Source organism: Podarcis filfolensis, assembly GCF_964270895.1.
Source record: "Podarcis filfolensis genome assembly, chromosome: 6".
NCBI lineage: Eukaryota > Metazoa > Chordata > Lepidosauria > Squamata > Lacertidae > Podarcis > Podarcis filfolensis.
Window position 1 is genome coordinate 56,093,265 of NC_139609.1, and position 22,639 is coordinate 56,115,903.

The 22,639-nt window shown below is 43.2% G+C and overlaps 1 long non-coding RNA gene across 2 annotated transcripts in view; it reads right to left on the bottom strand.

The window, feature by feature from the left end:
- Positions 1–18,597, bottom strand: part of LOC310764374 — a 29,037-nt gene extending 10,440 nt beyond the window's left edge. For both annotated transcript variants that reach the window (XR_014549126.1, XR_014549127.1), the window contains exons 1-3: positions 17,607–18,597; positions 13,935–15,062; positions 8,708–8,792 (exon numbers count right to left, since the gene is read on the bottom strand). This is a non-coding gene — a long non-coding RNA (uncharacterized lncRNA). The remainder of the gene's footprint in view (positions 1–8,707; positions 8,793–13,934; positions 15,063–17,606) is intronic.
- Between the last annotated feature and the right edge of the window lie 4,042 nt (positions 18,598–22,639).

A 22,639-nucleotide genomic window follows, 5' to 3' on the forward strand; every position in this document is an offset into this window, starting at 1 on the left:
ACACGACTAAACAACAACAACATGAGTTGAGGGAGCGGTCCCATTCCTTTGCCATCTTACCCAGAGCCCCTTTCCTTTGTTTCCCTTAATGGCCCATCACCCAGGCGATCACTTCAACACAGGAAGCTAGCCTGGCTTATATTTTAACACTTGCTAGATCCAGGGGTTAGAAGGATCTCACATACAGCCAGCTTCCTCTCCCCAAAGCTGGATCATGAGTCCAAAAGGGCTGGAGCTTAATCTAGGTATAGCTTTCTCATAAAGTTCTTCTGGTCCTAGGCATTTCACTTCCCCCTTTTATTCCATCTTGTTTCCCCTCTCCTTTTGTGGTACAGTGGTACCTCGGTACGTTTCAGGTTACATATTCTTCAGGTTACAGACTCCCCTAACCCAGAAATAGTACCTCGGGTTAAGAACTTTGCTTCAGGATGAGAACAGAAATCGTGCTCCGGTGGCGCAGCAGTGGCAGGAGGCCCCATTAGCTAAAGTGGTGCTTCAGGTTAAGAACAGCTTCAGGTTAAGAACGGATCTCCGGAACGAATTAAATAGGTAACCAGAGGTACCACTGTATTCAGTTGCCTACTTTAATGACATAATTTGCATGCTTTGCTTACTTATCCAGTTAGATGTTTGTCCAGTACTAAAAAACCACCACACACACACACACACACACACACACACACACCCATCCATCTTGAAACGTTGCTCCAGGCAAGGTATTGTGGGTAGTGGTGGTGTGTAGGGTGGGTGGATGTTGTGACTGCCACAAGTGCCAACCAATCAGCACTCTGTGCAGCTTGTTTCTCATAGAAATAGGCAGTACTGTACTGATTGCTCCTTAATTTTATTCACCAAGGTTGTATATCTTTCAAAATGGGCATGAATATAGATCCATAGTGGATTCCTCGCTCTGGCTATGTACGTCTTTAAGCAGCCTACTTCTCTGTGTGTCAATGCAGCCTTTCTTCTTTTCAGGCTTAGAGGATGTGTGAGTTCGCCATAAAATCTACCATAATGACATTTATCAAAAGGATCATCTCTGTCCCTCTCCTCCCCACAGACACTGGGGCTTCAGAATCTTAGTGTTTCATCAATTAAATTTCAAAGGCGTGAAATACAGTACAGTACAAGTTACAGTCTGGTTTATCTGAATGGCTTGGAGGAATTTTGGAAAAGCGTAAGTACTATTTTCATAGTTATGTCGACTTGGGAGCACATATACAATAAACCAGAATAACCAACATGTGGTTCAGCCAATGGTTATTTAGACTGTAACAGTATATAGAGGGCAAAGGCGCTCTCTCTCTCTCTCTCTCTCTCTCTCTCTCTCTCTCTCTCACACACACACACACACACACACACACACAACTATATTTGCAGAGCCAAGTAATATAATTCTAGGCAGTAAAACAGCCTTCACCAACCTGGTGCCCTCCATATGTTTTGGACTACAACTCCCATCGGCTGCCACTAGCAACATAAGTGAAGCTGCCCATATCAGAATCAGGTCTATGGTCTAAAATCAAAGATGTCTGCACTTAATTGCACTTCTATATTTTCAGCTGGAGATGTATATACCTTTTATTCCAAAGCTTAAGACTTAAAAGCAATTGTTTAACACATATACATCACTGCCTGCCAGGGCTCCCAAAGATGCATTGCAGTCACAACAAACCTCAGGAAATGGATTAAGAAAAGTCATTTTTTGCTAAGTAAAGTCTGGAGTTTGATCCATTACGAAGGACAGAGGAAGAGGGAGAAAGGAGGAACGTACTACTTGTTTTCTCCATGTACATCCTTGCTGACTCCCACATGGTTCTAAAATAGCTTGACAAACATCCATATTATTTTTTTTAAAAAAGCACAATACATGATATCAGAACGTTCTAGTTACACCGCTGCCCTTACTGTACAGATCTGATCTTGTACTCCCATCGTTAGGGGTAGTTTTTCTAAGCTTTTTCTTTCTTTCCAAAAACCCAACATATGATTTTATGTTGAGCAGATAATTGGTGTTGGGCTAAGCAGGCAACAGGTCCAGCATCAAAATGTGGGATCCTGGTCAGCTGCCAGGACTCTATTGCCCCAGCAGTGACCAATTCTGAACTGAGGCCTTCCCTCTCCTGGACTTTTAATGCCTCCCACATAGAATCATTCAAGGAGCATTATGGGAATTAAAATGGCTCCAAGTTGCCAAGCAGGGTTGTATTCTGCTGATACCAGGGCCTGGTTAGTCTGCCAAGGCCCACCAATATATGAGGGGCTACCCTTGATGGAACTTTCCTCAGGGGTCAAACCTAGAGACCACCTTAGTAAGCAGGGAAACTGGCTGAACAGAGAGAACTATGGATGGGGAGAGTCTGCTTAACACCTCCCCCCCCCCAAACACACATACATACACCATTTGTTTACTCAAATTCACTCTCCCCAAACTGCCTTTTTCCATCCACAGAGGATAAGATACAGTGACTCTGTACTGCAGGGGTCACCAACCATTTTGGACTCAGCTGGAATTTTGAGAAAGTGCCATGGGTGCTGGTCACAAAAAGGCAGCCATAGGGTGTGTGGCATAACACAAAATGTCTGCCAGATCTAAAAAGACAGAAAAATAGACACAACCACAAAATGGTGCTGGCATTCTGCACATCAGTCATCTCCCTCAACTGGGGTGGGGTGGGGGGCCAAGGCACCTACATCAGCCACTGCCACACTCACTCACGGAGAGAAACCCTTTGCACCTCTCTTCTGCTCCTAACAATCCAGGCATCCAATGAAATGTGGGCATGTTTCAATGTAGGAGAGGCTTAAGCTAACAGGAACTGTGCAGGAAAAGCAAACAGTCTCTTGGAAGTTGAACATTTTTGAGAGAATATATGCTGAAACCTTTAGAATGCACCATGGGAGGTACTGGTAGGTACACTTGTGCCCATTGGTGCTGCATCCGTGACCCATGTGTATCCCCCCCCACACACACACTGGGGGTGGGAGAGCAGCTGGGGGAGGGGCAATTTTGTCTGGGCTAAAGGTGGAAGGTAGAGGGTAAAGCAGCCTTTTCCCCTTGCCAATCCTACACTCATCCAAAAACTACCTGTGACTGCCTTGCATTAATAATAAAAACGTCAGGGGAAAACAAGCAGGTAACATGCAGCTTGTGCCTTTGTTGTAGTGGACTGACAGGAAGTGTGGACCAACCTGAGTATTCTTAGCAAGTGATTTGCATGTTCACAGGGGACCTCACTAAGGCTGGCGCTGTGACTTTACCGGCTTAAAATACAGCAAGGTTATTCCCCCCTGCTGCATTTCAAGTCCTTTTTTACATTGCTGTGCATACAAGAGAGAGAGAGTGGGGATGTCTTCACCCAAAGCACATTTATCTGGCTTGTTTCCCTGCGCTGAACTCCAATTCACTGAAGCTGTCATCCGCACATGCGCAACGGCTGTCTCAAATGTACACACCTCAGCTTAGCCACACCTTCTGTTTTCAAACTGAATGGAAGCTGGTTTGACCGGGGGGGGGGGGGGGGAGGAATCATACAGAAGTCTTTCTCAAGAGAATACAGGATACATAAGGATTGTGGCAACATGTGTACCCAGCTACAAACATCAGCAGAGGGAGCACATTGGAGCTGGAGTAAACGATAATGTGTACACAGCTTCATTTCAAATGCACTTTGAACTACTTGCTTGAAACTTTGAAAGCACTGGGTGTCTTGCCATGTTTATGCCTTATTCGCAAAAGTGCCATTGCAGTATTATTGCTACAGAATCATACTATGTTAAATAACTCAGAAATAAAGACAAACCCTGCATTGCAGGGGGCTGGACTAGATGACCCTTGGGGTCCCTTCCAACTCTACAATTCTGTGATTCTAATTTAATTGCATGTGGAACATGGTTGAAGTCAGTGTACATCAGCCTAGGTTGCCAACTTTTAAACCAAGAACTGTACACATGTCAATAGCAGCTCTGTGATCTGCTGATGCCAGCAAGTCAGTGTCAGTCTCCTTGCTGTGAAAAGTGTCACCTGCTAATTTCTGCATATCAAGCTGCTGTTAAAAGAACAAAAACAGACCTGGCCACTTTATTTTTATTCCCCCCACCCTCTTGGTCAATTGGTAACTCTACGCCAGCTACAGATGTGGCGTGTTATTGTTAAGATATTCTTTGGGCAGATGTCAATTGTAATTGTGACCCGAGATGGTTTTCACTAAATTAAGAATCAATTTTGACTTTCTCTTGGATGGTTACTCATCTGAAGACAGTTAAGAGATGCATTGATGCTGACAGCTTGCTTGGTTACTTTGGCAGCAGCATGGAGCAGAGGGACACCTGGAGCTATTCCTTGAAGTCAGAGAGACTTGCAGGTGTTTACACCATCTATTGAAGAAAGGAAAGAGGGAGGGAGGGACTGGGAGGGAGTCCTAAGGAAACAGCCCCTCTCCCGTGATTAAAAGGAGCAAACTTCGTCTTGACAGATTCCGGCTATAACCTTGCACGCTTCCCTTTTATAGCTGTAGCCAACTTGAGTCAGATCCTTGGAATATTAAGCATGATAAAGTTTACTCCAACTCTAACTTTCAGGTTGCAAATGGAATGAAATTCTGGCTTGGGGCGGGGGGGGGGGGACTGAAACGCTTCTGCTCTTGTATTTATGCTGAGCTAAAAATAACACATGGACCCCACCTATTCTGAAGGCATGCTTTCATATCTGTAGTCAGAGCTGCACTCAAAAACTCATATTGTGCTAGTCTTTCTGACTTGTCATACTGTGGGAATCAGCTTGAGCTGAGGATCTGGCCCAGAAGGTTTGGGAATCCTCCCTTGTTTGATGTGGCATCCCTTTGTTGCCATTGGCTTAGGTTGGCTACAACATTAGATAGAAAAATAAAACATTTTCAGTGTCTTCATTGTTTCATTTTATAATAAAACACGGATACACCATGTAATACAATATTATTTTAAAAGTTAACAAAACCATGTATGGTTTTTTTTAAGGTTGACCAAATCTCCAACCAGCGTAAATAAACTTTAACTACAATCCTCTGCATGTCTGCAGAAGTAAATCTCATTGAGTTCAGTGGGACTGACTCCCAGGATAGAGTTCATCATAGGATTGCAGCCTTAATTTCATGAGGATGAATGGAAGGGATGGCAGCTTCCAGATCTGAAAACTTGGTGATGGCAACCTTATCACAAAGTGAAATTGCAGTTGTAGTACAAACCCCGTCATAATTGTGCTGCCTCCATTTCAGATACTAGCTGGATCCACCCTGAGTTTTTCTTTAATTTAGCTAAAAGAAAGAAAGAAAGAAAGAAAGAAAGAAAGAAAGAAAGAAGGAAAAAGTCTCCCCCTCATTTCTTTCAATAGCAGATGGGATATTTCATGTGGGATAAATATTTGGAATGTGCCTATGTGTTTATAACGTTTGCTGATAGTGTAACTAGAGCCCGGCTGGTCTCGACAGCGGCACCTGATGCTGATGAAACAGTTTTCCATCACCTCATATGGGCCAAGCAACCACAGCACAACAATTAGACCAGGCATGTGAGATCAGTAGCAATGTCTGCCTTGCATCTGCTTGAATTTTTTAAAATAATAACGGGAAGGAAAATAGAAGCAACAAAAATTTGGCTTCATTGTCCCTCAGGAACCTGTTATTCCAGCAGAAGATGGAAAAAACTATGGCACTGACTGAGTCAAGCTGAGCCAGGTTGTATGGCTTTTCAATCTGCAAGTTGTGGGGTCACTCTGTGTACATGGAGGGTGGAAGGGGGACGACTGCCAAACAAACCTTTAGTACCATGTCTTCCAGAGAAACTAGGCCTCTGTGGCATGTTTCTCCACTGCAGAGGGACCATTCATGGACCCTGCGTTCTCTTAATCACTTTGCTGTTCCCTGCCTCCACTTCAATTTTAATAAATGTGCATCTTTAGGGGAAAGTATATTTCTCTTCTTTCCCTCTTTAGAATCCTTTTGAAGCAAGCCCAGCTAGGACTACCATCTTTAATGTATTTCATGCTAAACTGGGGGCAGTGAGAGATTAGTTTTTCTCTCTTCCCTTGGGCACATTCTGCACTTCCTCTTTATAAAACCCAACTCCAATGTTAGGAAAATAGGAAGCTACCTTCTGCTTACTGAGTCAAACCATTGGTCTATCCAGCTCAAATATAGCGTGTTCTCCTTCATGGAGAGCACGTGTTGCGGTGGGGGCCGCCAGGACACTCCAAAGTTGGGGCGGGCTAATTGATCGTTGGCCACTGATGCGATTGGGGCTTCCCTTCTTGTTGGGAAGAAGTTAATGTTGCCATTTGTTGATTGACAGCCAGAAATGCTAAAACTCCTTGCACGAGGCTAGGGCTTCCTCTTTTCACCCGTGCATCGGATTGCCCGTCCCCGCCTCCCTAGAATTAGGGTTGTTCGCTTTGACCTTGCTATGCCTGTCATGGGGTCGTCTGCTCTTGGGGAAGGGGCCCGGTAGGAATTTTGTCCATCTGGCTGATTGGCTGGGGCCATTTGGTTTTTGCCTACTGCGTAGCAAATCATCACAACTTGTAAGGTTGTGGTTAGGCATTGGTTTATGGTTTGGTTGGTTGAGGGGCATGGATTGGCTGTGCCTGCCCCTCTAATGCTGCTGCTGCAAGGGATTCCGTTAAAGGATTCGGGGGCTAACTATTGCTTGTCCACTCTGTCAAGGGGGCTCGGGCCATAGCAATGAGCTCCTGGTTGCATTTGGGGAGGGCTGAGGGCAGCTTCCCTGCTCCGTCGCTACCCCCAAGTGTATTCCCCTTTTCTGACTTTCGCATCATGCGGAATGTCAGTCTGTCCCCCATGGTGGGGGCGGATAGTCGCAACCAATGCCTAAGCAACCACTCACATTTTTGTATTTTAATTAAGTTGTGGCCAAAATTATGCCAAAAACCTTAAACAAAAAATTCTGTGTGGTGTGTGAGTTATTGGGGTGGCCCTGGGGACCTCGACACGCAACATCTATACTGACTGATAGCAGCTCTCCAGGCATTCAGACACGGGTGTCTCCCATCGTTACCTGGAAAAATCAGAGATTGGACATGGGTCCTTCTGCATGCAAAGCAGGTGTTCTTTCACTGAGATGTGGCCTGTCTTGACCTCTGATCTACGTATGATCCCAATAAACAGATTGCGCAACCACAGGAATTTATAACTTCAAACTTGCCTCCCCCGCCAACTTCATTTTATGCACATTTAACATTTGAAACCATCTTTGATGCTCAGAAGCTAAACGAGTGAACAGTCGCCACCGAAAACAATCTCCTCTAGAAAACAAATACTGTAAAATAATTAGTGGAGTGGCACTAGTAGATACAAAATTGCTTTCCATGATGTTATATATGTGATGGCCCATTTGCAGGTAGGTGTAAGATATATCGCAGAGGAAGGGCGACAGAATTGTTGGTAGGAAGGAACTGACTTTGCCTCTTGCACTTCTGACAAATGACCTGAAAGCAGAAACATCAGCCAGAACCTCTCCAGTTGGTAACTATATAGTCAAATATATCACTTGTTCTTAGAGTTTTACCTTCCAAAAACTGAAGTTAAAAAACTAATAATATGAGGAGCTTAGATACAGATAGCCCTACCTTTTCTTATTTAGGGGTGGGATATGAAAAGGAAACACAAACTCAGTTGTATGTGGATTATAATGCAACTAAAAAGAGTGAATCATATAAACTGAGACAGTTGGCTTTGTTACCTTAATGATACCTACAGTGCAATATGTGAAATCTATTACTGTCCTGGACACTGGTTCATGCATTCATAACTGTGATTTTAATCTGCTTTATTATTATTATTATTGTACACTGCCCAGAGAGAGTGTGTGTCATTATTGGACAACTGATAAATAGAACAAACAAACACAGACATGCACACACACTATTGTAGGTCTTTTGTTTTTACTGGCTTCTGTAAAGCATAGTTGTTGTTGTAGGTAAGGAAACATTTCACTTAATTATAAGGGGCATGCTTTAAATAAAAGCATCTCACAACTGAGTGAATTAGCATGTTATATTGTGGTGTATTGCAACACTCGTGACACTTCCAGCCTCCTTGACAAGGCCTTTGGGCTAACAGCAAAATGAGAACATGAGTGTAAGGATGTCCATTATGTTGCCCACTATCTGTTCTATGTCATGGAAATGCCAAAGAAAAGGCAAATAGCAGAAAGCAGAGGACACAGAGTCCAGCAAACTTTTGTAACTGCAGTTGCACTGTACCCCCCCCCCCCGACAGTAGGGACTATCAGTGATCCCTTTGACTTAAGCATATGTTAGGGTTGCCATACGCCCAGAATTTTCCGGACATAGATGATATTAAGCCGTTGAAAACAGTGTCCAGGCAGAAATCACTACGCTAATGTCCGGGAAAATCCGGACATATTGCAACCCATGTCGAAGTGTAGATTTTTGGCATTTCCCCTTAAAAATAGCTCAGAAATTTATTTATTTTTAAAAGATTTTGCTCAACAACTTTGCCAAAAAAGCTCAAAGCTCAACAACTTTTGTGTCCGGATTTTCACCTTTTCACTCTTTCCTGCACAGTGACATCACCCTACCCATTCATTACTATGGATGGCTGCTGAAGCACATCAGAATGGACATATTTATTCATGTTAACATATGAAAGACCAGCTACTTCCCTACAAACCTTATCGGGTGTTAAGTACTTACAGTACTGCAGAACAATATGCATGACCACCAGAATCAAATTCCCAATCCACAGCTTTGCTGCCTTAGCAGCATGCTGGAATGTATCCTAGAATAAGATGCTTCAATTAAAACAATGATTTCAGAGAAAGAACCACGTTAAAACAAAATAAAAAAATTCCTCCCAGTAGCACCTTAGAGACCAACTAAGTTTGTTATTGGTATGGGCTTTCGTGTGCATGCACACTTCTTCAGATACCTTTCGTGCATGCACACGAAAGCTCATACCAATAACAAACTCAGTTGGTCTCTAAGGTGCTACCTAGCAGTTTGAAAGCACGTTCCGGCGGGAAAGGTAAATGGTGTTTCCATGTGCTGCTCTGGTTTGCCAGAAGCGGCTTTGTCATGCTGGCCACATTACTTGGAAGCTGTCTGTGGACAAACGCCAGCTCCTCAGCCTATAGAGCGAGATGAGTGCGCAACCCCAGAGTCATCCGCAACTGGACCTAATGGTCAGGGGACCCTTTAACTTGTAAGGTGCTACTGGAAGGATTTTTTTAAATTTTGTTTCGACTACAGCAGACCAACACGGCTACCTACCTGTATCTAGAACCATGTTAATTTGCTCACAAGCACCCTTCCAAAAAGAAACAAGGAGCAGGCTGCTCCAAAACACATGGTCCAGGTTTTTTTTTTTGTGACCTACAATACCTATAAGCAAATATTATTAGTTATCAGTCTCTTTGCTGGAGTCCAATGAACCCAAAACATAATCTTCTGCTAAATCAGTGAAGAGCTACCAAGGCAGATCAATGGGACTTAAACACAGTTTAACATTGCAACTGGCAATACAAATCACACTATCTGGTGCTCTCACAGACTTTTAACTGTGCTTTTAACTGAATGGAAATCAGGTAGATGCTGAGATGTTGCTATAGTGTCAGTAATGGCATGATTTTGTTGCTGATGCTGGTTTGATGATAACATGATTAGAAGATGCATCGTATAGGCCACTTACTGCCTGAATCCTAATTGATTACATATATATCAGAGACCCGGATCTTTCTGTCTGGCTTATCACAGGAGCAGACATTTTTAATGAAGGTGTGATCGCACAGGAAACATATTTTATACCTTAAGCAAAAATTATCAGAGTCAACAAATCAGGCAGCTGTTCCGACAAAGGTGACCCCACGAGCTGCTGAAAAATCCCAGCACTCGTATGCGAAGAGCCGTTGTTTCATCTCCGCAAATGAGAAAGGCACCTAAGTTTTGGTCAGACCATTTCAGTATGGGAAGGCTGACTGTTCATGGTGGCGGTGGCTCCCTTTGGTTACCTGACAGCTGGCTTGGCTGCATATGCAGGAATGGGAACAGATGGTCATTGGCTGTGGATATAGATACATATGCTTTATTTTTTGTTTCCATTTCTAGAATGGCCATCAACCGAAGTCCTGCCAGAGCCTTGCAAAGATCAATAAAATACTTTTATGGTGGGGTGGCTGGCTGGCTGACCACTTCAGTTTAGCATACAATATTAGTGTGGATGTTCTTTAGTTATACATGTATGTGCAGCACAAAGGCTGTAGGTTTCAATTTGGGGTTATAAGATGGAATGATGCTCATTTGTGCTGTGAGTATGTATATCATGGGACTTCTGGTTCAGCTATGGAGTTAGGACCAAACCGGACATAATAAGCAAGATGTGGAATTGAATCTGCCCACCCCTTTTATTACTTTAAAGCAGCTGTGGAGGCAGGGCTCCATTTGGCAGGTGGGGTGTTTAACCTTTCCCATCTCCCATTCTTAATAGCAACCCCCACTCTCTGAAGCCCAGTTTGTGGGTAGGAGAGAGAGAGCACACAACACCTATATCTTCCTTCTTCTTCTCCTCTAGCCAGGCTAATAGTTGCTTTGAGGGGTGAGGCTAAACCATTCCCTCCCTGCTGCATTACTGCTCTCATCAGAAGCACATTGTCAGGCTTCAGGGACTTGGCTTTCTCTCCCCCTTTAGCAGTAGATAAGCAAAACAAAGAGAAAGGAGTCTCTTACCAGTTAGAAATTTTTAATTATCACAGTGGGAGAACAAAGAATCCATTCCTAGGAATTAAGGTGCTCCCAATTAAGGGTTCCACCCACTTTTTCCATAGTCTTCCACGTCACTAACATGTCTTGCAACCTGATCTTATAACCACTGTGCTTTCTCTGCTGCCATCTTATCTGCTCTTCTTGACCTTGGGCTGAGTGGATGGACACTTTCCAGCAACAGTGAGTCTGCTAACACTCTCTCTTTCCCAGTTCTTCTCCTCCTAGCTGTTCCCCACCCAGTACTTCCCAGCTTTTGCCTTCTGAACTATGTCCCTCTGCAAACCACTGTTCCAAATCTATACTGTCCTCCTGCTCCTGGGAAGATTCAGGATCCTGATCCAGGGGAAGGGGAGGCTCCCACCATTCCTCCTTAGTGCAACCCTCCTCAGCACAGTCCCTGACACACATGCACCATATGGTTGCCTCTTTTTAAATTGCTTATTCTTACTTTGCTTTATTTGCTTATTTTTGATCTGTGGGATAACCAGCCTCGTATAACTAACATGCTTAAGTCAAATTAATGTGTGAAGGGGTTAATGCCATAGAGTAAGCTGTCCTACTAGGCTTAGCAAGTCACTCCCTCTCACCTTGGGAGGAAGGTAGTCAAGCCTATTGTACCTCAGTCTAGGCACAAAGCTCATTGTGAGGAGGTCTGAGCAGGTTGCTGCAGCTCAGACTGTGTGGCTCTCACAAGCCACTCTTGAGTCCCTATACCAATAGTATTTCACCACTGTAACTAAGCCAAATTTCACTGCCTGTACAACTTTTTCAGAATGCTGTATGAAAAAGCACATAAATCTGATCTTTGGAGAGTTTGTAAGTAAACCATTTTTAACTTGCTAAATGTGTGGTCTTTTTCTCTATGCTAGAGGAAGAGGGAAGTTTTGGAACTCACAAGAGCATATTTTAAAAGTCTAGCAGCCTATATTTCCATGCTGCATATTTTGTGATTTTAAATCTCTGCTAGGGTTCTCTCACCAAAGAGTATTTGCCCCAAACTTGGATCTTGGCATCCAGGGTTTTTATATACCTATTGTTTTCCTTGTACCAACATGATCATGGATCGCCCACATCGTATCTTGTTTAGCCCTTAGAATTTGTGTAGATGGGCAGTTTCTGTGTAGCACATATAAAGGAGTATGGACAGCTGCATGTGTAAATGATTTCTGTGTGGGAAGGCGAGACGGGCCATGGCATACGTTGGCTGCTGTCGTTCAAAGGCCACATAAAGGGGTTGTGGTAGATGAAGACATTTTTCTTTGGTTGTGTGAGTAAGGCCATGAGTGTGTGTGTGTGTATGTTGTTTCATTAGTGGGGTGGTCTTGGAAGGTGCTGTTGGCACGTGTAATCCTGCATAGACTTCTTTCTATTAGTCTCCAAAGGAGCTAAAATCTGGAGGGATAAGATGCCGGAGTCGCAGCCAAAGGCTGTAAAATCTGAGGTTGAAATGTAAAGGAAAAAGTGACAAGGGGAAAGGGCGGTCTGCTCCACCTTGCAGGGGCTGTACTGGAATGCGTTTGCATGCCAGGGTATGCAGTGCCTGAGTGTGTGTTAGCAGCAGTGTTGAGTTAGTAATATGAACCCTATACAAATACCTCCAGGGCAGACAGGTCCATTTCAGGCTGTGTTTATTTAATAAAGAGCCAGTGAAGTAACTGCAATTTCATTGTCAATTTACTAATGCGTTACAGTTATGTTTCTTAACCTCATTGTTTGGGCTCAGAAGCCAGCGCTACCCAGCCAATTGCCCCCCCACCATTCCCCCTTTGAGTGTAAAACACATTTTATTATGACTAGAATGTCTTCTATTTATTAAAAGCGGGGATTAAAGACCCTCACCAACTCCCCTCGACACATATACCCAACTAGGCGATGGGCTGGTTTATTAAGCTAATGAAAGCATCTCACTTATATACATTTACTTAGGCACCTTCATATTTGAAGAGTTTATCTGGGCAGAACGCAACTGAAAGGAAAATGTGGCTGAAAGGAGAATTGTCTGTCTTTGTGGTTTGAGGAAGTTAGTCACACTCTTTTGGATGGGAATTCTGGATTGAAACAATGTCCAGGAATATTCGTACATTAGCGCAACACACAGCGTCTCTCCACAAATCCTACTCCCCCCGCCTGCAACAAATTTGTTGCCTGGCAGAGCCATCCCATGGTACTTGGCATGCTGTCGGAACACCAACATCTTGTACAACTTCCAGAAAGTGATAGCATCTAATAATTTTACAAAACAAACAAAAATTGGCATAATGTCAGCATAGCATAACTGGGATCCTCTGTGCTCCCAGAAGCACATCTGAAAAGAAAACAGTATCACTTTAAGCAAGAGACAATAATGCATCAGACACACCCCTAGCATCCATGGTAATGCAACCAAGACCCATACATAAAAGGTGACATACCACCCTTTCAAAATCTTGTGGTTCATTTACTTCTAGGCCGCTTTTCAGGGTTGCCCCTTTCAAGGTGGCCCCAAAAATGTTAATAACAAACAATAACACAAACCCTAATATACAATCTAAAATGAGGGTTCTGCAGCTGAAGCCATGTCAAGTTACAAAATTGTGACAGCGTTTAGCATAATCAGCTGGCAATTACTGGCATCATTTTCTACTGGAAATCACAAAATTCTTTGCTACAGAATTTTCCTTGTGGTAAAGAGTTCCGTAGTCATCTTTCCTCGTGGAAAGATTAGGCATTAGCTTTGGAAGGATTTTAATACTGCTAGTTTCTTCTAGCCTTCCTTTTGCTAGCACTTCCTTCTGTAACACCTTCTCTATCTTATGCCGTTCATTTCTACTCCAGGTTTACTATTTTAAAAATAATTAACTTTTATCTGTTTGTGGTTTTGTTCTATGCCTTCTCGGGCGGCTTCCCCTCAGAGGAGGGAGTCCTCTTTTCCCTCTCCAATTTTTCTTCTCAGCCACCTTTACTCACCATGCCGGGAGTTGCTGGTGCTGACATCAGTCCAACCAAAAGGCGACAGTATGGCCAGAAATCTGGGTGGGTTGAGGCACTGAGTGATCCTTGGCCCACCATTTGAGAGACACTGATCTAAAACACAATAACACCTCTAAAAAACATCACCACAGCAGATAAAAACAACACCAGCAGACTGAAACAAAACAAACATAAAGAAATTTGGAATACTGACTGGAGTCTAGAGAAGGGGACGCGAAAGGAAGAAAATATTGATGGTTTGAAGAGTTCTTTGGCAGCTGTGGCTGTGGATATATTACTGTTTATACTCTGGCTCCAGTGTGCTCCTACTGCTGGGTTGTTTTTTTGAATCCGTGTATTCACACTGCATTACCTACGATCAAGAGGTAGCCCATAGTTTCTTGCTAAATACTGCCATTTCATGAGTTCTACCCCAAACCAGCTTCAATCTGACTTGAAAACAGTAGCTATATTCCATTCAGGTTCCCTGTGGACAGGTGGTCCTACATGTCTGACATCAGCATGGGTGGAGGAGCACCTCACTTCCCACCCACCTTTCTCAAAACCAGGGGTGTATGAGGAGATGATCACAGCAATAATGGCAACCCGGTTTCTGCCTCTGCACTGGGCTCCTGCCACTCAAACAGGGCAGTGATGCTCTTGGCTTGCACCCCAGGCTTGGTGAGGGGGAAGAAGGGATCTGGGAATAGCCAGAGCCCTACTGAACTCAATGAGACTTGTTTCTGGGTAGTCATGAACAGGTTTGCTCTGACACGCTGAAATCTTATGCTTTTACATTTGCTTAGAAGTAAGATGACAGCTGCACAGAGTTGGGGGTGGGCAGAGAGGTGGGAAAGCACCCAGGCAATTCACATCAGGTGAGGCCATCTCTGCCCCTTTTCCACCCACTGGTGTGGCCAGACAACATCAAAGAGCAGTGTAACAATGTGCAAAATTGAACTGAAACACAGGAGGGGCAATCTTGCTGCATTTTAAGCTGGTAGTGTTTACACAGCCTTAATCTTAGGGTACGAGCGCTTCTTTTTTAACAACTTAATTTTTCAGTTAGGGTACAGACATTTCTCATCCCTTAAAAGCAAGGGAAATAGTATGATTTACAGCATAGGGTGGCAGGGGGAGCAAAGACCTCTTATTTCCTCAAAATTTCAAATAAGACTCCTATTACCAGGTAGAGGTATGTGGATTTAAATTTGTGTTTGTTCTGCTGATGTCAGTGGAAGAATGCCATTTGCCCCGTCTCAAAATGGAGGACATTTTCAGCCCTCTCTGGCCATCCCAACGAAAAGGGGAGTTGTCCAGGTCCCTGATTTTTAAGTTCTTCCTGCGGAAAATATGGGAAACAGCATGAAGAAAAAGCAAAATAAAAAATAATTCTCATTTGAACCAACTGGAAAGAATACCAGGAAAATATCCTTAAGGCTGCAATTCTTTATCTGGAACATTGAATTCAGTGGGACTTACATCTAAGTAGACATACATAGGATTGTATTATAAGGCTGCAATCCTAAACACGTGTTTCATTCTGCACTTTTTCCTGAGTAAAGCACCCATTGGAATACAGTGTTAATTACACTGGCCTTTCCCTCAATTGGCTCAACAAAATTCAGTCCATGTGCCTTTCTTGATTGTGCGATTGCGGTGCTCAGCACCACTTCCCTGAACCCATGCCATGGTGCAACACTATATAGGATCTGATTATGCTGTTGGAAATACTGATTAAAAGGAACAGGGCCGCTGGAAAAGTGATCAAGAAGAGATGAGCTGAAAGACATGCTTAATTTACGAAGACTTGAGGAGCTCCATCTTTTAAGAGTGACTTGATTAGAGCAGGAAAAAGGTTGGTTGAGAAATGAGCCTACCATCTTTGAAACAATGATTGTTTTCTCCCCATTCTCAGTTTTTTAAAAATGGACAAAAATTTAGTTGTGGTTGGCATTCACTATTCCGATGCCTTTAAATCTTTGCACACAAGATTGCTCACCTCACTAACAAAAATAACACCAAGAAAATAAAAAAAAAAGTTTTCAATTGTATAATATTTAAAATTTTCAGACTTGTTTGTTTTTTGTTTTTTAGCAACTCTTCCAATATAGATTTTTCTAGTGGTGAAATGATGAATATAATTTTTTTTTCTACAAAGTTGGAAACTATTTTCTGACAAAAAGGGGGAAAATAAAGTGTTCATCTGTGCATCTTTTGCTTAGGAATTTCTGCCTATAAAACTGCTGCCAAATTCACTTTTCAAAGACTTTACAAAGAGGTACCCTTTTCAGTACTATCCTATGCATGAGTATTCTGAAGCAAGTCCCACTGAATTTAATGAGACTCCCTTCCAGTACATGTAAGGGCATACAAGTTTTCAGTCTGAAGGGGAGGGGATCTCAAATCAGATTCTGAAATCTATACATTGGATTGTCAATTTGTTCTGAGTTCCAGCTAACTGTTTAAACTAATGGCTTACAATTGCAATGTCACACTCAGACAACGTAGCAGGGTCTTTCTGTATTTATATCATACTTGCTTCATATATTAATTCCTTCATCTTGGTTTTAAATAGCAATCTTCCTTAGGATATGTAGCAGAATAATTCCACCAGAGGAAAAAAAAAAGGCTTTTATCTCTGTTCTCCTCTGTGAATGTACCAGAGGCCATATATAGTGCAGACAGCTGCCCTGCCCTGCCTTGCGCTTGCCCTAACCTCTCCTCTGACCCACTCTCTTTCCTATGAAAAGCTTTAATTCAGGCTTTGAACTGAAGTCAGCAGCCGGGCAACCCTGCGATATCAACTGCCAGCTGGGAAAATTACACGGGGAGTCTGCAGAGGGAGCTGAGAACTGGTGCAGCATCGCTCAGCTCCAGGCCTTAAAACTGGACTTGAACCAGACCCCTCTGGCAGGACGGAGGCTGTGCTGTCTCTTTGTGCAGTCATCCAAAGGGAGCAAAGCTGGGATCTCGGTGATTGCATGAGCCAGGCTTGTTCTGCAATTAGAGGGGAGATCCTAGCTAATCCCTCTCTAAATGAGGGCTAATTCCTAGTGTAAAAAACCTGTCAGCTGCTTGTTAACAGTTGCTTGGACCCTTGGTCAATTGCAGAAGGGAACTGCAGCTGGACCCTCTTTTTCAAAATGGGAACATAAATGTAAAACTTTACTAAGGCCATGTCTGCTGTGTTAATAACACAAAGCTTAAATAAGATGGTTGGGGGTGGGGGAAATACAGCAGTAGTGCTGGTGGCAGGGGGATATTTAATATTGAATTTGCTGGAGGTTTTTTTTTTTTAAGCAAACGTGGAAACTTTTAGACACAATCCCGGCTCTGTGTTTAAGTCATTAAAACATCTTTAAACATTTTCTGGTTTTAGTTTTCTTAGCAGCAGTCCTTTTCCTGGAATGTATTTTATTTTTCTTTTAAGTCTGTGATTATATATATATATATATATATATATATAGCAAAGCCCTTTGCATTTCCAACAGTTTTTTTTTAAAGGGTGGGGGAAAGTAGCACAGGGTGGGGAAAGCAAGAGAACAGGGCCCTTTCTGTGTTTTATTTCTAATCCACAGGAATCCATTTTAGCCTTTTATGGCCGCTGCACTTGCTGAGAGGATTTACATTCTCCGTACGTTATCTGCAACATCGCAAGCCGTGGCTGAGGAATTGTTTCATACCTGGGCTCAAAAACACGCCAGTGCTTCTGGGAGGATTTTTTTTTTTGGGGGGGGGGAGAGAGACAGGGAAGCAGAGAAAGAGAAAAAAAGCAAGCCTGTGAAGAAGGGGGGGGAGAGAGAGAGAGAAGCTAAAGAAAGAGCTAGGCAGGAACTGCGGTGTGTAGAGTTCATGCCCCAGACAAACTGATGTTTAAACGTACCGGAGAGGGTATTAGAGGAACCTTTGATTCCAGCAGTGTAGCGCAGGCCTAGTCTAGAGAACAATCTGTGTGAAGAAAAATAAGAATGCCGCATTCTTTCCATGGCGATTCCTTGCTTTTGGCTTTTGCTCGCACACAGATGGAACTTGGGTTCCACAGACGTTATGTGCACTTTGTTTTAACGGGAACCACCTCATATGCTACATAGATCTGGTCCATGTTAATTTCGCATGTGCTCATTCATAAATTATATTCCGTCCCATTTCCATGATGTTTTCTCCATCCACATGAAAAAGTATAGTTACAATTTTTATCACAAAATAACATTTCTTTTGACACCCATATTTTATTTTGAAGTACATAAAAAAACCATTTTGGAGCATGTATATAATAACACTGTGTTCTGAGAACAATATTGTAGAATTTGTAAAAGTGCAAAACCCAAGGAATAATTATGTTCTGCTCTGTGTATTAGACTAGGAGGTGCAAATTAGGTCAGTTTGAGAAAACAAATTCTCCTCCAACACAGCTTGATTAGAACGGAATTGATATTCATTACTTTACACTTCCCTAGAACATAATGGGTGTTCCTTATTTTAGGCAACAGACTTCTACAGTGTCCTTGATTTTGGAAACTTAATCAGACAATCACAAAATAGAGCTCTTAGATGCTGAAGAGGACAAGCTTCACTGTCCTCTAAAATAAATAAACGAACCTAGATTGTTGCTGCTAGGCAAATTTCTTTGCCAACATATTTTGTTTGATGAAAAGTTATCATTATGGGAAAGAAAACTAATGATGATTTATTTAAAACATTTATACTCCACCTTTCCACAAACACAGGTCTCTGAGGCAGTTTACAAACAGAATCAAACAGTCCATTCTAACAAAAACAAGCCAAGAAACTACACCATTAGAAACAAAAGCAGCAGCCAACCAACAGCTTGTATATAGAAAACTAATTAAATGCCACCTAAATATTGAGCAGGACGGAGGTGGTCCTGTGGTTTAAACCACTGCGCCTCTTGGACTTGCCGATCGAAAGGTTAGCTTCCGTTGTTCGGTCCCAGCTCCTGCCAACCTAGCAGTTCGAAAGCACACAGTGCAAGCAGATAAATAGGTACCGCTCCGGTGGGAAGGTAAACAGCGTTTCTGTACGCTGCTCTGGCTTCGCCAGAAGCGACTTAGTCATGCTGGCCACATGACTGTCTGCGGAAGCGGACAAACGCTGGCTCTCTCGGCCCTTAAAGTGAGATGAGCGCCGCAACCCCAGAGTCGTTCGTGACTGGACTTAACTGTCAGGGGTACCTTTACCTTTTTAAATATTGAGCAAATAAAAATGTCCTTCTAGTGGCCAGCAGTGTGGGGCAGTGTTGTTTATGGGGCTTCCCAAAGTGGAGGTTGCTGCTGGTAACCAAAAGGAGATGGAGAGGAAAGAGGTCAGTGCTGTGCAAGCACTGCCACACCTGCCAGGAAGTCCCTGGCTAAAATCTTGCCTCTGTTATGAGCTTACTAAGTGGCATTAAGCAAACCACTCTTTGCTATGCCATCAGCAATGTAGGGCTCATAATACCAATCTCCTTTACAGCATTGATGTGCTGATAATATAATGTATGGGGAGTGCTTTAAACGCTGCAAAAACAGCATATAACAGTAAATATTTTTATAACTAAATTGAGCAAGCCAGTTGGAACTACATTTTATATATTTTTTTTCAATTTTCAACAATTAAAGAACTAATTATTGAGGACCAGTAACTGACGAAGCATATAAAAGTATAATTCTTCAGATAATTAAAAAAAATGCATCTAGATTTTAATTTTGGGAACTATTGAAGATGTTCTCAGACCTATACAATTAAAAATATTTTCATTCATAAATCACCCTGGTGACCAATATATCTGATAATAAATATATCTTTTTAATAGAAAATCAAATTCTGGCATCTGCGTGACATCCAAGGATAGAGTGAGTTTGGAGACCCCACCCAGCAGTTTTTGCTGGATCTGGGAGTGGATCCCAGCTGTACTGGACCCCATGGAGGAGTCTGAGGGGAAAACTGCATGTACAGCTTCATCTTGAAATACACACACACAAAATTGGCCAGCCTGTTTTTCTGGCTGACTGGCAATCCCACCAGTCCAAAAAAGGGACGCAGTCCTTGCCAGGAAGATGTACAGTTTATGTTAGACAGATGAAACCTAAATAAAGATAAGAGTTTAGTATAATATTAAAGTAGAGGAGAATCAACAGCCCATTGTGACAGCAAATCACCCTTCTATTCAAAGGCCCACAAACATTAAAAAACCACCTTGACTGATTATATGTAATGTGCCAAAGGCTGATAAGTGGAGGTGCTAAGTGGCAATGAATCTACAGTAAGAGATTTGAGTATGAGCCCCTGATGTACATTCATGCCCATATCTTTAGCGTGAATGCTATGTCCCCTCTGGGTCCAGTGTGCAGGATTCTGTTATCTGTATTCTTTTTTTGTGTGTACTGGAATTTAAGAGTGTACAAATATGTTCTGTGCATGGTCGTGATGTGAGAATAAACTGTTAGGTGTACCCCGTGAAATTTTTCAGGGCTCCCAGAATTTAGCTTGTGTTTGGCTTCCTTGCAACCAAGGTTATTGGAGATTAGTGGTGTTTTCTGTGATACACGGCCCATCTATGAATGTTCACAGGCTGAGTTTAAGATGGAAGGGGTCACAGCATTGACATTCCAACAAATTCTGCTACTTCACTGAGGTTTTGGATGGGTGGGTGGGGTCTTGAGCACGCATACGCACCCAAACCATAGCTCTTGGATTCTTCAGAGAGCAAGACAGACCTTGCCGGTCCATTTGTTCTCTCTCACACAACCCAGGGACATCACTTCCAGGCAGAGGGAAAGCGGAAGAAATAATTGCCCCCTTCTGCTCACCTTCCAGAAGGATCTTTGACCAGCAGCTCTGACGGCAACAAAACACCTGTAAACTGTCACCTTGTATGCAGCGGCCCATTCTGCCAGCTAAAAGGGTATGTGCCAACAAAAGAAATGGCCTTGACCATTTTGTTTTTTTTTTTACAGTCCCCTGTTCTGAAGAAATTGCACCTTCCAGCTATAAAATCAAAGGGCTGGATGGAGGACCTAGCTTCAAGACATTGCAATACTGTACATTCTTTGTGCGCATGGCGATCTTTTGGAGGCATCGTGGCTGAAGTGTGAAAACCTGAGCAGTGAGCTATGAATGCTGAGCGCATATACATGTACCACAAAGCCTCCAGGCCATACATTTCTTTTCTTGCTGTATGCATTTGTCCCATCAATTTAATTTCCCTTTCCTTCTCAAGGCTTTTAGCCCCGCCAAAACCTCACTGGAACCTCGTTTCTGCACCTACCTATGCCTTGGATTTTCTCGACAATGGAGGCAGAGGAGGTAGCGCATTGGATACCACATGCCCCACCGAAGCCTTTGTTTGAAGGCCTCCTAATAAATCAGCTGGGATGCAGGCAGACCCACCACACCCTATTTGCACAGTGTAAATTCTGGCCGGGTTTCTGCCTCCTGTCATCTCCTCTCGCTGGTGTCAGGTTACTCCCTCCCTCCCTGTGAGTGAAACAACCCACCTGTGCCTGAGGGGCCTGTTTTTGATTCCTGGGAAACTTTAACCTCTATTAATACCACTAAATTATTTGTTCATATGGTAAAGCACTTATGTAAACTGATCTTCCATGCCCTCCCCCTCCCCCCGCCTGCTCGGAGGAGGTAGAGGCCTTTCACAGATGGCTCTACCTGTTCTCAAGAGGCTTTCAAACCCTCTACATTCTTCTGTGCTGCTGCCTTAATTTTTTTTATTTTTTATTTAGGCAAGGCTGGCGGGCAGGGAATTTCTATGACTGGAGGGAGTAAGCAGAGCACTAACCCCCTCCTTTGAAGCTCCTGGGGTGGCAGCAGATTGCTTACCCTCCAAGCACCTAAATTACCTGGGACTATCTCGAATATCTGCTGATAATCCCAGATTGATGATCAACTAGTGAAAACCCCATCATATTTTATTTTTTTGCCTGGCTGCCGATTGGCTTGTATGCAGTGGAGGCCGCTGCCTTGCACCTATTAACATCCTTGAATCCCAGCACCTGCAGCCCCCTCTTCTTAAAACAGGTGATTTTCAGGAGAGCTGGCGCCATTTTCAATGTTCAGTCAGCATTGTAGCAGAAAATGTTGTTCCATGTTCAGTTCTGAGTAGCCTGGGAGTAAGCCCCACTGAGTTCAGTAGAGCTTATTTTAGAATACAGTGGTACCTCGGGTTAAGTACTTAATTCGTTCTGGAGGTCCGTACTTAACCTGAAACTGTTCTTAACCTGAAGCACCACTTTAGCTAATGGGGCCTCCTGCTGCTGCCGCGCCGCCGGAGCACGATTTCTGTTCTCATCTTGAAGCAAAGATCTTAACCTGAAGCAATATTTCTGGGTCAACAGAGTCTGTAACCTGAAGCGTACGTAACCTGAAGCATATGTAACCTGAGGTACCACTGTAGATATAGAATCATAGAACTGTGGAGTTGGAAGGGACCCTGAGGGTTATCTAGTCCAACCCCTGGAATCTCAACTAAAGCAGCCATGGCTAGTGGCCTCCCTGGGCAAGCACTTCTCTCTGCTGAATTGGGCAAGAAAGTGAAGGTTTTATATTTTTGCATGGGAAAAGGAGAGGGGGTTGTGACTGTCATGGGTTTGAAATCCTTTGCTCTCTTCTACAAATGTTGGACAGATTTGTTATAAGAAAAGAACTGCTCCTTTTCCCTTATGGGGTATCCAAGAGTTCTTATGTAGATTCCCTATCTGTAGGAGAAAATAACAGAGGACAACCAGAGAATATTGAGAAGCAAAGCAGCTAGTAAGCCTGATCTTTATTGAACTGTTGCAACCGGTTCCTCACTCACCACACGCAGGATGGAGGAGTGAACAATGGTGTGCCAGCCCTTATATAGACTTTTGAAATTGCCCACTCTGGAGCCCAGGACCAACCCTCAAAACATCATACATGCAT